Source organism: Rhyacophila brunnea, unplaced genomic scaffold (genome assembly GCF_057557595.1).
Source record: "Rhyacophila brunnea isolate RB1 unplaced genomic scaffold, BYU_Rbru_1.0 scaffold_6, whole genome shotgun sequence".
NCBI classification, from domain to species: Eukaryota; Metazoa; Arthropoda; class Insecta; order Trichoptera; family Rhyacophilidae; genus Rhyacophila; species Rhyacophila brunnea.
In genome coordinates, this window is record NW_028233276.1 from 5,478,844 (window position 1) to 5,494,089 (window position 15,246).

Sequence of the window (15,246 nt, forward strand, 5' to 3'; positions counted from 1 at the left end):
AAGCAAATAATCATGGCGTACTTATGGCCTTTCCGCTTCATAAATCTAATTAGTCAGCCAAATATGAAACTGTCGTAAAACGTATGAGATCATGGTGGAATTACTTTGTTAAAAGTGCGAAGCATTGTTTTTTTCCAATCTTTCTCATTTTTAATAATTATTGTGAAAAAATAAAATGAATCGGCAACTTACACATGGGTATAAATCAAACATCATTCAAACTCAGTTTATTTATAATGTAGCTATTTTTTATTAAAAGTATTTTTCTGTTATATTTTCGCTTTTATTTTATATTAGTTAATAAAAATTGATAAAAAAATCAATCCCGAAATCCCGGGATTACGTTTATCAATCCCGGGATTCATAGGTATCGAAAATAGCTCGGGATCCCGGGATCCCGGGATTGGAATCCCTACTATCGACCAAGGGTACTTGATGGAATTTGAATTTAAATTCTAATGGATTTAAGTTTTGTACTATTTCATTTGAGTCGTTTTCTGCGACCCGGGGTTACAAATACTTCAACTATTCATATTTTTTTGTTATATTTTTTATTGTGATCCTTGACTTAATAGGTAGGTGATTTAGTTTTTACCTAAGTAGCTACTTTATTGTATTAATTTATTATATAAGTTAGAATTAACTGTATTTGTTTTCAGTATGTATTTACTTTTTGGTGAGTGCACATATTGCCTGAAGATGCCAAAAGGCGCAATCCGGGTTGCAAAATACGAGATAAATGGAATAGTATAAAACTTAAATCCATTAGAATTTAAATTCAAATTCTATCAAGAAACCTCGGTCGATAGTATTAATATTATCGCTATAAACTGCAATGTTAATTATATAAACCCAGCAACGATTATATTTAATGCTGACGACGCAATTGATTTGTCAGTAGATTTAAAAGGGGCCTCGAAACAGTTTAAACCAGTCGTACAATTATTATTAAATTATTAAAATTACCCAAAGTAAAAAAAAACACTGCGACTAATACCCCATTTACACGTGCACGGATTTACTGCTGACAATACGTATTATCGCGGCCATAACAAGAAAATGTACTTACGTGTAAACATGTATTATCCTGCAGTTGCAAGATTGCATGCATGAATCAAAAAAGTTCGAAAGCTTTTGAATTTTCATGCGATAGTTGAGATTTTTTCGATCTGTAGAACGATAGTGGCGAACCTGCCGCCATAAAACGAACTACCGCGAAAAGACTCATTTTGAGGTTAACCGATTTTCACTACCTGTCAAATAGTACCATAAAATGATAACATCGCGTCTCGCTTACCCTTGAAGAATGAGATTGGAGAGACAGCCAGGACTTTTACGTGCAAACATATTTTATTGTCACGATACCTAGTTTAAAATACATACTATTGCTGCTAGTAACTCCATGCACATGTACAGGCGCTATAACACCAACATTACATTATATTACATCACCATTGTAATACACATTGCAACATTTTCACAAGAGTGCCTCCAGACCTGTCAGCGTCACAAACCTTCACGTGCCTAAAACCATCACTATTTCGTGGAAATGCCCTAATTCTCAATAAATGATAGATTTTTGAACATAAATAACTTGAAAACACCACAGTTATATGTATATAAATACCCTCTAGAAAAATCTTATTTGAAAAAAATACGATGCTCGATGGGATTTGAACCCGGATAACTGGTAGCAAATCATGTTTATTCAATATATGGAATGTTACATTCTCAAAATCCTGTGAATTTTGTTGAATAAAAGAAATGGTTTATTTTATTGATTTTTGGTGTATTCGCCTGTTTATTGATAGTACCTACCTAATACATTACAGAAAATTGAAACTAGAAGTGAAAAGAGACGACATTCTAAGTCAGCTTATGGGCAGGGTTACATGTAAATTGTACGTAACACATTTCACCGTGAGCTTTCTTATCGGAAAGAGATGGCCATATACTATACGGTCTCCATTTTCATTTGATTCAATATGAACATTAATTCTATTTTCATAGCTGATTATGGCAAAATTCGTGAATTATTCAAGAATGAAAACCTAACCTTATCTAACCTAACAATAATAATCCAGTATATCGGCTATTTTCAAAATTTGTTTACTGCTGGATTCCTCTAAAGTGTAAACCGACCATAACCCTGTTTTATTTTGACATCAATACATTGTATGTCAGTACTATACGACCCAAAGAGGTTGGACAGTCTTTAATATACGGCCATATTTTCGATAGGTACAACATTTCACGCTGAAGTGTGATACGGCGAACTGCATACGTACAAGTTTACGGACACATATGGGCAGCACTTTTCCTAGAGACGTCAAAATCTATATCCCACCCTGTCTCATAATCCCAGCGACATTTCGATACCACATCACCTGAGCACTCGGATTTCAATTGAATAGGTGATGTTTATAGAAATGTTTGCCGAAGCTTAAAGAAACACATTATTTTTTTGTGCATAGGTAAACTACAGTAGTGGATATCTCGTAATGCCTTCAGCTATTGTCCCACAGCTACCCAAGACAGCGGAAATGTCAATTTTTTTCACCCCAGATAATACGAAATCTTCTGAACAGAGGTGAACAACATATTAGGCTGCTTAATAAAATATATTTACCTACCCAATATTAATAAATTGAGAATTGAGCTTTTATTATATTAGACTTTTATATTAATTATGCACTGCAGTACAGTATTTGGGTCTTGGTTGACTCCAGAGTACATCACTACTATAATAAATTACGTCTCCTTCTACGTTAGCTTTTTTAAAAGCACTGCATACTTCTAAAAACACCAGAATACGCTTCAGCCCCGAAAAGTGGCGCCACTTTTTACAACGTTTTTCTTAGGTCGTATTCTTATTTGTCCGGTACAAATCTTGCAATCGATTTTTAACTAATTTCCCGACTAGTTAGACATTTAAAACTTTTAGAATATATCAGAACACGATGCCAATGCATTTTTTAATACTTTTAGCCATCTTTAAGTAGAATTGAATTAATTTTTAGTTAATTCTGTTTTGTATGAAAAGTTATTTCGGAAGAAATCCGTAATCCAATCCACTATTATTGGTTGCTAAGGGGGTGGTCCTAGCAACTAAATTATTAATATACGTCCGTTACTATGGAAATCAAAATGACATTTCAGTATTCAATATTTGTTTGTTGCAAAATAGCAAAAAAATGATTTGTTGACAATTTCCTTATTTGTCCTAAATTATTAATACATAGAATTGTCAAGTTTATAATATGATTCAACAGAAAATTTAAAAATGTGGTATATAAAAAGTTCGTTTTATCTTATAATTATTTTTAAATTTAGAATTTGCGTTAATTTGTAAGTTTTCTCACATCTTACCTCTTATATTACGTTATCTCGTAATCCTACATTTTACATATCGCTCATGAGAAAACAATACCTCGTATGCCACAAAACACGAGATGAAGAAAACTCTCTCTACTCTATGGCAACATATTCTTGGCTACGTGTTAAAACTGTGAACTAACATGCTCCTCCCATTTTTAACCGCACTTCCATTATAAACTATCAAGCTCCTCCCATTTAGTCGACAATAGCGCCTTCCTTTACGTAGCCAAGAAGATGTGGTCGTACAATAGTCACTGTTAATGCATAAAAATTCTTAATTTTTTATTTTATTTTATTAAGATTAATAGTTGAATACGAAAAATACGTGATAAATTTGATGGAATCATAGAGATTATATAGATTTTTTCATCGCATGTACAAATAGTGTCATGTGGCTTGCGAGGTATTGTTTTTTCATGAGCGATATATTTTTGCTCATGCGTTACGGACAGATAGATGAATCGAGCCAAATATATAAGTTAATATGAAACCGGTATTTGTGGCGTTCTAAAAAAGCTTAAGTATTTATAGTTTGGAGACTATGTTTTTTTACATTGTCCATGTGAAGCAATAAAATTTAGATATTACTTATTCGATACAGTATACAGTATAGGATGCAGGTTCGATTCCTGCTTGGTGTCTTACTTTTTTCAAAAAAGAATTTTCTATTGTTTATAATATATTTTCTCAGAAGTGTTTTCAAAATTATGTATGTTCTATAATTAGAATGTTACATTCGTAAATCTTGTGAATTATTCGTTGAATTAGAAAATAGTTAATTAATTCTTTTTTTATTTGCTTAATAAAAGCTTAGATAACAAATTTACCGAACATAAAAATATTCTTTTGATAATAAACATAAATGACAGATTGTTGATTTAAATGAAAAAATATTGTTTCATTGCACTTTACAAAATATAATAACATACATCCAAGTAAAAGTGGAATGCTTTGTATTTCAGATAATACGTAGGTTTCAAATCTCTGATTTTGAGATAGCATCGACCTTTTATGCATAAATGGACATTTTTTTTGTCACAGTTACCTACCTTCAAAGGTAAAATTCGTCATTTAGGGTTTTGAATTATGCCATTTTTTTCATAGCTTAGACCAGGTATGCGGAATTTGTGTGACGTCATTCACATTTCGAGGTATTTTCTTTATATCGGCATTTCTTGTAAATAGTCGTCGCGGATCAGTGAGCATTCGAACTAGAGGCTTTGTTTTTCTTTTCTATGAAATGTATGCTACCGTTATGGTCATACTATACTAAAACAGCGTCATCAACCTTTTAAACAGTAGGTAGATCATAACAATCGTGGGCCTCCACTGGGTATTGTAAGTTACTTTATGAGCCACTTTTATGACAAATAATTTTTAAAGATACTTAATCTATTTGACTAATAATTTATTGTCGAGGAATTTTTCTAGAATTTTACGATTTCTTTTTTATTTTATATTTTTTTTATATTATGAAGAATAAGTACGTATTTGTATTTTTGTCGATTATTTAAATATTTTTAAGACTTTTTTTGTTTTATATCATGTTGTGAACGCTTTGAATTTGTAATTTGCCATGTTCATTTTATGTAAAATAAATAAATTTGATTGTTTTGAAGCAAAGTTATTACCACGTTTTTCTTAGCTCGTATTCTTGTTTGTCCGGTGGTTGTTTATCCAGTACAAATCTTGCAATCGATTTTTAACTAACTTTCCGACTAGCTAGACATTTGAAACTTTTAGAATATATCAGAACACGATGCCAATGCATTCTTTTAATACTTGTAGCCATCTTTAAGTAGAATTGAATTCATTTTCAGTTAATTCTGTTTTGTATGAAAAGTTATTTCGGAAGAAATCCGTAATCCAATCAACTTTTATTGGTTGCTAAGGGGGTGGTCCTAGCAACTCAATTATTAATATATACGTGCGTTACTATGTTACTAAATCAAAATGACATTTCAGTATTCTATATTAATTGTTTGTTTGTTGCAAAATAGCAAAACAATGATTTGTTGACAATTGTCTTATTTGTCCTAAATTATTAATACATAGAATTGCCAAGTTTATATGATTCAACAGAAAATTTAAAAACGTGGTAAGTATATAAAAAGTTCTTTTTATCTTGTTATTATTTATTTTTGTTAATTCTGCTTTAATTGAGATATTTAACTTTAACTATAGGTACCTACTATACTATACCTACTGCCCTGCTAAGTAAAAATACAATGTTTTTGATTTTGGTGAAATGAGAACCGCAGTTTAAAACCACCCTTTCTCTTATATAACTTATATACAATTATTGGATTGTTTTGTTATAATCTCTAAATATACAGTGTGTATTTATAAATTATGTCAAAAGAATCCAATAAATTTACATAATATAAAATAAACAGTAGTTTAAAACTTGGGTTCTCATTAATTCACTAAAACATTGTCTTTTTACTTAGCAGGGCAGAATGTTAGTCAACCGTTCCGAAGATGGATTTATAGCCCGAAACAGCTGTCAACATAAACGACTCAATTACAAAAATAACTGTGTTTCAAAGCCATAATAATTAAGTTCTACCACGTAAACGGCAGTTCAATTAAAATATAAATATGAATTTGATTTTTATTTAGTACCTATCGCATTCAGTAAGCAATAGTTATTTAAATAACAACAATAAATTGTTAACCAAAGCTCAAACTGTTGGTTTTTTGGTTTAACTTTAGGGTGAATCTAAGGTGAAGTAGTAGAGAAAATGTCACCAATAATTTCACAAAAATTGACGGAATTTTGCAATAAATAAAATACGTATTATGCATAATAATATATATATTCCAATATAATTATTGGGATTCTTCTTCAATGTTTCAAATTTACATTATTAGTTGTTAAAAATCCCATCCAAGATTGTCTCTGATTTCAACGAGCTGGTCTCTTGTCTTTGGTCTCTGGTTGGACATTCAAATGCACGCGTAAATGCATTCTACGGGAATTGGTCGGCGGGTTTTTTTTGTCGTCGCTTGTCGTTGACTTCTGTCTTTACTAAAGACTTCTCTGTATGCTTTCTCGCGCGAGATGAGCAAAGGGGAACGTCGACCAATATGGAACAATATATTTATAATTGTTTCAAAATAATCTTCGTAATTATTATTTAATTACTTCACGATGTCCACATAAGCAAACGATTTCGTTCCTTATGGTCATGAAACTGTGGGTCGATATATTAAAACATTATATGTATTAACCACTAAAATTGATAGTAAAAAGGTAAAAAAATCCGTTTAGTCCAAATGTATTGAAGTAACTAGCCATATGGAGCCTTCTGTTGTTTCCTGCTGTCACTAAACCAAGTTCAAATTTATCATAAGTGTATATTTTTATGCAAGATAAAGGAACTGCTTTTTATCGGTTCTACAAAGACGATCTACAGTGTATCGATTTTCGTTAAAATGCTCTAAGTACACGAGCAGACTAGCAAACTCATTGACCTCCATCGACCTTCTCGTCCAGGGGTAGTCAACCTTTTTATACCTACCGCCCACGTTTGTATCTCAGTTAGTAGCAAAATTTTCAAACCGCCCACCCGTATGTATAAAACAACTTACTGTAGTTAAATATATCTTCTTATTTATACTGTGCATATATAGAAGCATGAAGTTTGTAGAAATTACATTTAATTAACCCCTACCGCCCACCATGAAAGCTGGAATGCTCACTAGTGGGCGGTACGGACCAGGTTGACTACCCCTGGTCTAGTTCAATCGATTTCATCGTAATGAGATGGGACGCCCATAGCTTAGTTGCTAGAGAAAATTGGCGCGAATCTAGTTAATACAGGTTCAAGTCTTTGATACGTATATATCTGAGGTGTTTTTAATTTATGTATGTTTATTTATTTTACACGCGACTATTTTTTTTAAAAAAATTGCATAAAACTTGACACACTTATCGTAAAAGGTGTAGTGGATATAATATATAATGTTCTACAAAATATAGCAACGTGTTTCATGAATGTTGTAATTTAAATTTGTATTTTTAAATGAAACATTTTTAATTGGTAACTACACTTACAGCTCTATAAACGTCAAGATAATTAGACATTTAATTTCAATTTGTGTTGATCTCTTTGAAGATAATCTGTTCACTAGACCGAATATCCCACACTTACCCAGTCGCTGCCGAGATATGTTCAGTGTGGTTTATCAGTATGCAATTCACATCATCATTTAGCAACCGTCCACTCCTCACCCACCTACCCCCTCGCCACGGAAGCTCTTGATTGTTTTTTAAGACCCACTGACTACATTCACTTGTTTAATAATATGATTGTTCTGAAATTAAATGTACGACAGCGATAAAAGATTACGAACCTTCATAGCTGGATGTCAAATTCGTTTCAAAAGGTTACTATTATACATTACTGTATTGCAAATAGACTAGTGGATCCAGAAAATAGTGTAAGTAGAAATGACCATTCATTTTGAAAATGGAACAAATAAAAAATACACACACATAAAAACAAATGACTTTAAATTATCTGTCAAAATTACGATATAAAGTACAACTGTCTAATTTTTTGGCGTTAAGAGCTGGCTATTTTAATTATCTAAAACCCCATGGTCGTCCTTCAATCTAAAATAATTAAAAATAGTAGGTTACCTAAAATATGTGTATTTATTTATTTAATACAATATTTATTAACTCAATTGCGCCACAGAAAATAAAAATATGACTCTTTTAACCAGTAACTTTTGTCATAAAATTCTAAGAAATTGTTTCTAAATATTGACAATCGTTAATGATTTAGTTTATACTTCGAAGAAGATTTCCCATACTGTAAATATAATTTTATAGTTTCGAAAAAAATAAGCCTGAGATGCGTACAGGTTTTCTGTATAATTTCAATTTTAAAAACATTACTTTGAAATCGATTAAAGATGAGCAAAACAAATGCAAATAGCGCCGTTGTGATTTGCATTACGCACTAAAAAAATAGTTAGTTATTAATTAAATTATACATACATGCATATATTATATTTTGAGCCACTCTTTACAATAATGGCGAACATTTTAGAAAGAGCAAAAAGATTTGTTGGAAGGTTTTAGAAGACATTCTGGGCGCTGGCCATCGGGTTGACTTAATTATTTATTAATTGTGGAATTATGTTTAGATGTGCAAGATTTTTTTATTGGCAGTAGTAAAAATAATGGGCAACGGTAGTGCAAACGTAGGTATCAACTTTATTAGGGGACTTTAGGCAATCTTTCTCGTTTATGAGAATTTAGAATTTAGATATTTTTTCATGCATACATGGTTTTTTCATGAGTATTACGTCTACTATTCAAGTTAAGGGGGGACATGCTCGTCGAAGGTCAAAATTGAGTTTTTATTGTATTTTCAAACCATGATCCTGGACACTCCTTAAACGTTGTAGATAATCTATTTATATAATTTTGAAGCCTTATTATCCTTTATAGTTATTTTAAACATTTCATGACTGCATAAAGTATTTTTGTTACATAAAATAGTATTCTATTAAACCTCTCGCTCTAATGTTTTAGAATATAGTCATATTTCGGTACATAACTGTGCAGTGGTGTTAAGATTTTTTACATTTATTAATTTTTAAACGCATTTATAAAACCATTAGTATAATTTATTACGAGATAATTTTTGTAAAATATTCACGATAAAAAATTATATTGATAATCTCTGTGATCCCAAATTTGACAAGAATTAGGCATTTTATTATTCAAAAATCGGCAAGATTAACACATTTGAAGATGATTTGAAAGATACTTATTATAAACTATGTTTTTGACTATTCAAGTGTGATAAAAATCTTATGAATAATGATTGCTTTATAATAATTATTGACCTAAGAATAAGGTAGTGTTTTTTTGAAATACGCCATTTCTTTTGTCATTCCCTAGTGGTTAAGCTAAAACATACGGCCGTAGCCATAAATTGACAAACTATATTTAAAGTAGGGAGTAAAATTATGTTAACGCGCGTGTTTGAACATGTACCCAACCGATTTTTTTAATTTTTTTTTTAAACGGTACATGTTCAAACACGCGCGTCAATATCATTTTACTTCCTACTTCAATTATAGTTTGTCAATTTATGGCTACGGTCGTATGTTGTAGCCTAATCACTGGGGAATGACAAAAGAAATGGCGTATTTCAAAAAAACACTACCTTATTCTTAGGTCAATAATTATTATAAAGCAATCATTATTCATAAGATTTTTATAACACTTGAATGGTCAAAGACATAGCTTATAATAAATATCTTTAGAATTATCTTTAAATGTGTTAATCTTGCCGATTTTTCGAATAATAAAATGCCTAATTCTGGTCAAATTTGGGATCACAGAGATTATCAATATAATTTTTTATCGTGAATATTTTACAAAAATTATCTCGTAATAAATTATGCTAATGGTTTTATAAATGCGTTTAAAAATTAATAAATGTAAAAAATCCTAACACCACTGCACAGTTATGTACCGAAATATGACTATATTCTAAAACATTAGAGCGAGCGGTTTAAAAGAATACTATTTTATGTAACAAAAATACTTTATGCAGTCATTAAATGTTTAAAATAACTATAAAGGATAATAAGGCTTCAAAATTATATAAATAGATTATCTACAACGTTTAAGGAGTGTCCAGGATCATGGTTTTAAAATACAATAAAAACTCAATTTTGACCTTCGACGAGCATGTCCCCCCTTGTAGATATATTTTTTATTTAACCCTTAATTGCATGGTCATCAGCAACAAAGTGTACTTATTAATTATTTATATATGCTGTGTGAATAAAATTTGAGTTCAAAAATTCAGTTCTCTGCAGTGGACAAAATATCCTGACAAATAATTATTGGCATTATTCACATGTGCCACTGTTAATTTCTAATAATATTAAACATTAAAATATACAATCGATTAGAGAAATAATATGTACCTGCATTAAAAGGTTGCCATTATGTATTTAAGGGTTAAGTAACACATCACAATTCGTTAATTCATTCACTTTAATTGTATACCTACATCGAATATTAGTTTACGATAATTATACCCATGCCAAATCTGACGAGATTTTGTAAAAAATAGAATAGGACCACCCCATAAAAGACGCGCTACTCAAGAGCTTCTTTCAGTCAATAATGATTATGAGGGTTATATTTCTGCCAAATTTTTGCTCCCTTCCAGGGTAGACGACTATATTGTCTATCCATTCGTGTCAACCTCGACTAGCTGAAAAATGTGCTCCTCGATTTTAATAATATAAAAAAAATCACAACCAACGCAAACCGTCACTATATAAACATATTATCTATCCTTAATAAAGTCAAGCTGAAAAAAATGACTTAGGCTGATGATTGAATGAACTGATAATCATTTCGCATTGTAAGTACATTCATGCGTAGCAAGCATTGCAATATTATCGACTGCATCAAAGTATTTCAACCACTAGCAAAACTCCAAAATATGCCCCCCTCCGGTACATCACAAAAATCGAATGTAATAACAGTTATATTCCATATTAAAGAAACTTCATTAAAAACCTAAAAAAAGGTGGTAGAATTAATTTATATGGTTTCGGATTCTAACCATTCTCAGAATCAACCACTTAGAAGCTTAAAAAATGTAGTTCGAGCAAGCATTTTTAAAAAATCTAAACTTGCAACACAGTAGGTACAGAATAAAAAAAAGTGTTTCTACCAATTCAACCACTCTGTGAAAAGATTACAAATCACCATTAAGTGTTGACAGATAGATAAATATAAAAAGTACATAAGTCTCCCTTTAGTTATAATCCAATCTATTTCGTCATAACCTTGTACTAGTTAGTATACACCGCAACTAAATTCAATAAATAAAGTATGTACCTATTCTTTTTCATCCATGCCCGCTTCTTAGAACATATATGGATATCTCACGACGCTTCTAATAATCCCTGTCGTTCCCCAGTATTTTTATATCTTCCTTGGTCATGTCGGCATCGTGTAGCTCCACCGTATATAAGCCATACCAAAGAAATATAATATTATAATAAATTGTTTATTTTGAAAGATGCTTCGGATAATGAATTTTACAACATATTAATTTGCTATCCTTTGAATTTAATTACATTTACATCATCACCATGTTTGATCATCAGATGATCACAAATGGGATTCCCCATTACGATAAATAGATACTGTTTGTTAGTTTTTTTAGTTCAATTAAACCCTGCCTAATCCAAGCCATAGTAGATAACAGTCAAAAAATATTCGTCTAAGTTTTTATATATTTTTTTTAATTATATGCCATTAATTAAATATCAAACCATACATCATTTTAGACATTTTGTATAGATAGAAGAATATTTTTTATCGATTATGGTTTCATATAGGTATAGTAAAAACTAACCGACACCATATGTAATATGTTTTTTTAATTCAACGAAAACAAATAAGCATGACTCAAAACCTGTGCACTATTTTTGTTGGATCGCCAATAGAATACACTATAAACTATTATGGTTTAGTTTAGGCAGGATGCAGGGTTTAATTGAATTTTAAAAACTAACCAGTACCATCCGCAAATTGTGTTCTTAGTTCAATGAAAACAAATAAGTATGATTGACAAAGTTTAGTATGCACTATGTATGTCGAATCTTAACAGTTTACCCTCCACCAATCGCCACTGGCGTATTATGTATTAAATGTTGAATAATAATTGACTTTAACCAGATGGATAGTATGGATACTGTACGATGTGCAAATATAAATGGGGAAAGTATGATTTGGACGGTTACTAATAATTATCCACGTATAATTTTTTCAACACTATTCTAGCCGAGTAGATTTTGATGAAAACCTCTGAACATACTTTACTTTGCCGCGGTGAAATTTCCAAAAGTTATTATTTCATTGTGCGCGTTTCTAGCCAAAAAGGGCTTAACCAGTGCCCGATGGCGAATTCTCAACCGCAAGCGTCGATGACAAGCGTGGCATATTATGGGGGTAATTAAAACGGGCGGAATTCGGGAGGGCCCCATTCCTCGGGCGGGTCGTCAGTTTTTTGGCGTCGGTCGGCGGCCATCGCGGAACTCGGCGTCTGTCGGCCGTCGCCGGCTTCCGAGAAGAATGCCTCGCCGGGAATTTCAGCGGCCCGCATCACAATTCGCCGGTATTATTGATGGTCCAGTAGAAGGACTGCCTGTAATCGGTTCAACGGAATTAATAAGTTTTTGGATCGTCCTCTACTACATAACTGTAATTTGTCGATTGCCTGATTGATGAAGGCCTCCCACAGCCTATATTATTATCTCTAATACAGTCGAACTTGGTTAATACGATCTCGGATGTAATGAGGAAACATTCGTTATGATTTTCTCCATACATTTATTCACTTTTATAACGAGCTACTTCTCGGGTATTCCGAGCAAAACTGTTAATGTGTTGATCCTTTAAAAACAACATTTTCGACCCTAAGCAATAAAATCCGACCGGGTAGTTAACTAGACCGATGCCACCGGGATCGGATTACGTTTATGACACTAGTTAAGTGTCTAAGTACCTAATTGGTGTTTACGCCGACAACATTGAAAAAGTATCCACGCATATGGTTGAAATTGCATGTAAAAAATCCAAGCTTTGTGAAGTCAGTAGGTACCTATCAGCGACGGCGGCTCAGCACTTCATTACAATAAACAACTTCTTTTGAGGTTTATGAATGCCATACTTGTTTCGGGGATTTTTACGATGGTTTTCAGATGTTTTATGTTCTATGCTTGAATAGAACGTGGCGCGAAAAATGTTAAATAACGATATAACGAGTAATACTTATAACGAGCAAATTCAGTCGGTCCCATCTTCCTCGTAATAACCAAGGTTGACTGTACTACGATTCTTGCAGGGTGTTCACCACCCCTTAAATCATACACAATATGATAACCAACGCACACTCTATTAATTATACATTTATAGTAGAGTAGTATTATGCAGTCCTGAGGAATTCGAGATCATTAATTTAGTAAAAAATTGGGGCACATTAAATTAATTAATGGTAAATAATATTATAAAATAGCGAGACAAAAATATGTCCCGCATTCCCGTTGAAACAATTTCGCTTGCATCAGAACCAAAAAATATACCTCTATGAGTACCTACATATCATCATATTCGTGGATTTATTCGCTGTTGAATGAATGCCTCTCCATGCTGATTCCATTCAACTCGTCCCCTTGCGGCAGATCCAGCAGCTCTACATTTAGGATGTTTTATACGTATTATGTAGTTTTTTTTTATCAAACTAGGTACTTATATTATTGTTGATTAATTTAATAAAACACAAGTTTTTTAGTAGGTACTTATTCCACTTTATAATTTATATTTATTTATTTATATAAGTGGAATAAGTACTAAAAATTGTGTTTTATTAAATTAATCAATAATATAATGCAGTTCCACCATGGATTGACAGTTAACATAATAAAAGAAACAAACTATATTACATGCCTTGTTTTTCCCTTCCTATCAAATCATTCGTCTTTTCTTTGCTTTCTATGCTCAACATGCACGATGTTGGCTGGATTTCTCTTTTACTGCGGGTCTATGTTTCGTACGTATATCTGATTTTCAGAAGTCAGTATCAGTCAATAAAATGACTAGCTGCCCGGTACTGCTTCCTATGGCAGAAAATGTGGTGTAGTTTTAGGCCTTGCTATTTGGTAGTGAAAATAAAATTACCATAGTAGAAATTTTATGGTAATATGCAATATTGTAAATACTTTCAAATTTAAAAAAACTCACATTATACGCATACCTACTTAGTTCATTATAATGATCCTTGATCTTTTAATGTATAAATTTGATATTTAAATGAGAATTTACTGTATTTTATGACAGTGTGCATTTGCCATAAGTGAGTGGGCATAATAGTGCATAGTTTCAAAACGAATGTCAAATGCAATAGTGCAAATCGTAAATCAATTAAACTTTCAATGTAGTTGAGTTGAGAAACTGAATAAAAATACGTTTTAATTAAACGATTGTTACAAATTCTGTAATGATCATAAATGAACAACGAAAATACTCTGTAGTACGGATATGATTTACCTAACACTTTATCACCTTTTATCGAATTCACAAACCTATGTATATAGAATAGATGTTCTTCTTGCCATTTTAATCCTGATTTTTATCAATGGGTTCAGTTTTTGAAGTTATACTTCTTTTGGGACGTAGTGAAATTGAAAAACCGTATTGAGAAACGTTACGGAAATGGAAATGACGTCTGCCGTGTATGGTATATTAAACGATAACAAAAATATGAAAACTGTACAAAATAAATTCAATTACTATAAAAACACAATTAATATAATTTAATGTCAATTAGCGAATAAGTGATTTTTAGATCCCGAGATTTTTCCCAATGTGATACTGGAGTCTAGTCCGCCATTAAAATTTTCTTACTAACGTCGTCGTCGTCAGATGATGTTTACAATTTTCAGATATGCCATCATGAGAAATAGATTAGAAATAATATTACATAATATATAGAATGATTAAAACTAATATTACCATTTTGGAGTGTAGGTAACTACTTATATAATATTTCAACTATCTGATGAATGTTACATTAGAAATAAACCAGCGGCGCTTCAAAAATTTTATTTTACAATAAAATAACAATAACTGTGTATAAATACATATCATTCTAATTTGATTATGCTTTTTAATCAAAACTTTATTGATTGTATTACATAATATCTTTTATCGTATTTTCTACTTACGTTTTTTTTGTTTTGTTACGCCAAATAATTATAACTTCTAACGCGCATACATAAGTACACACACCTATTTTTTATGTATACTGC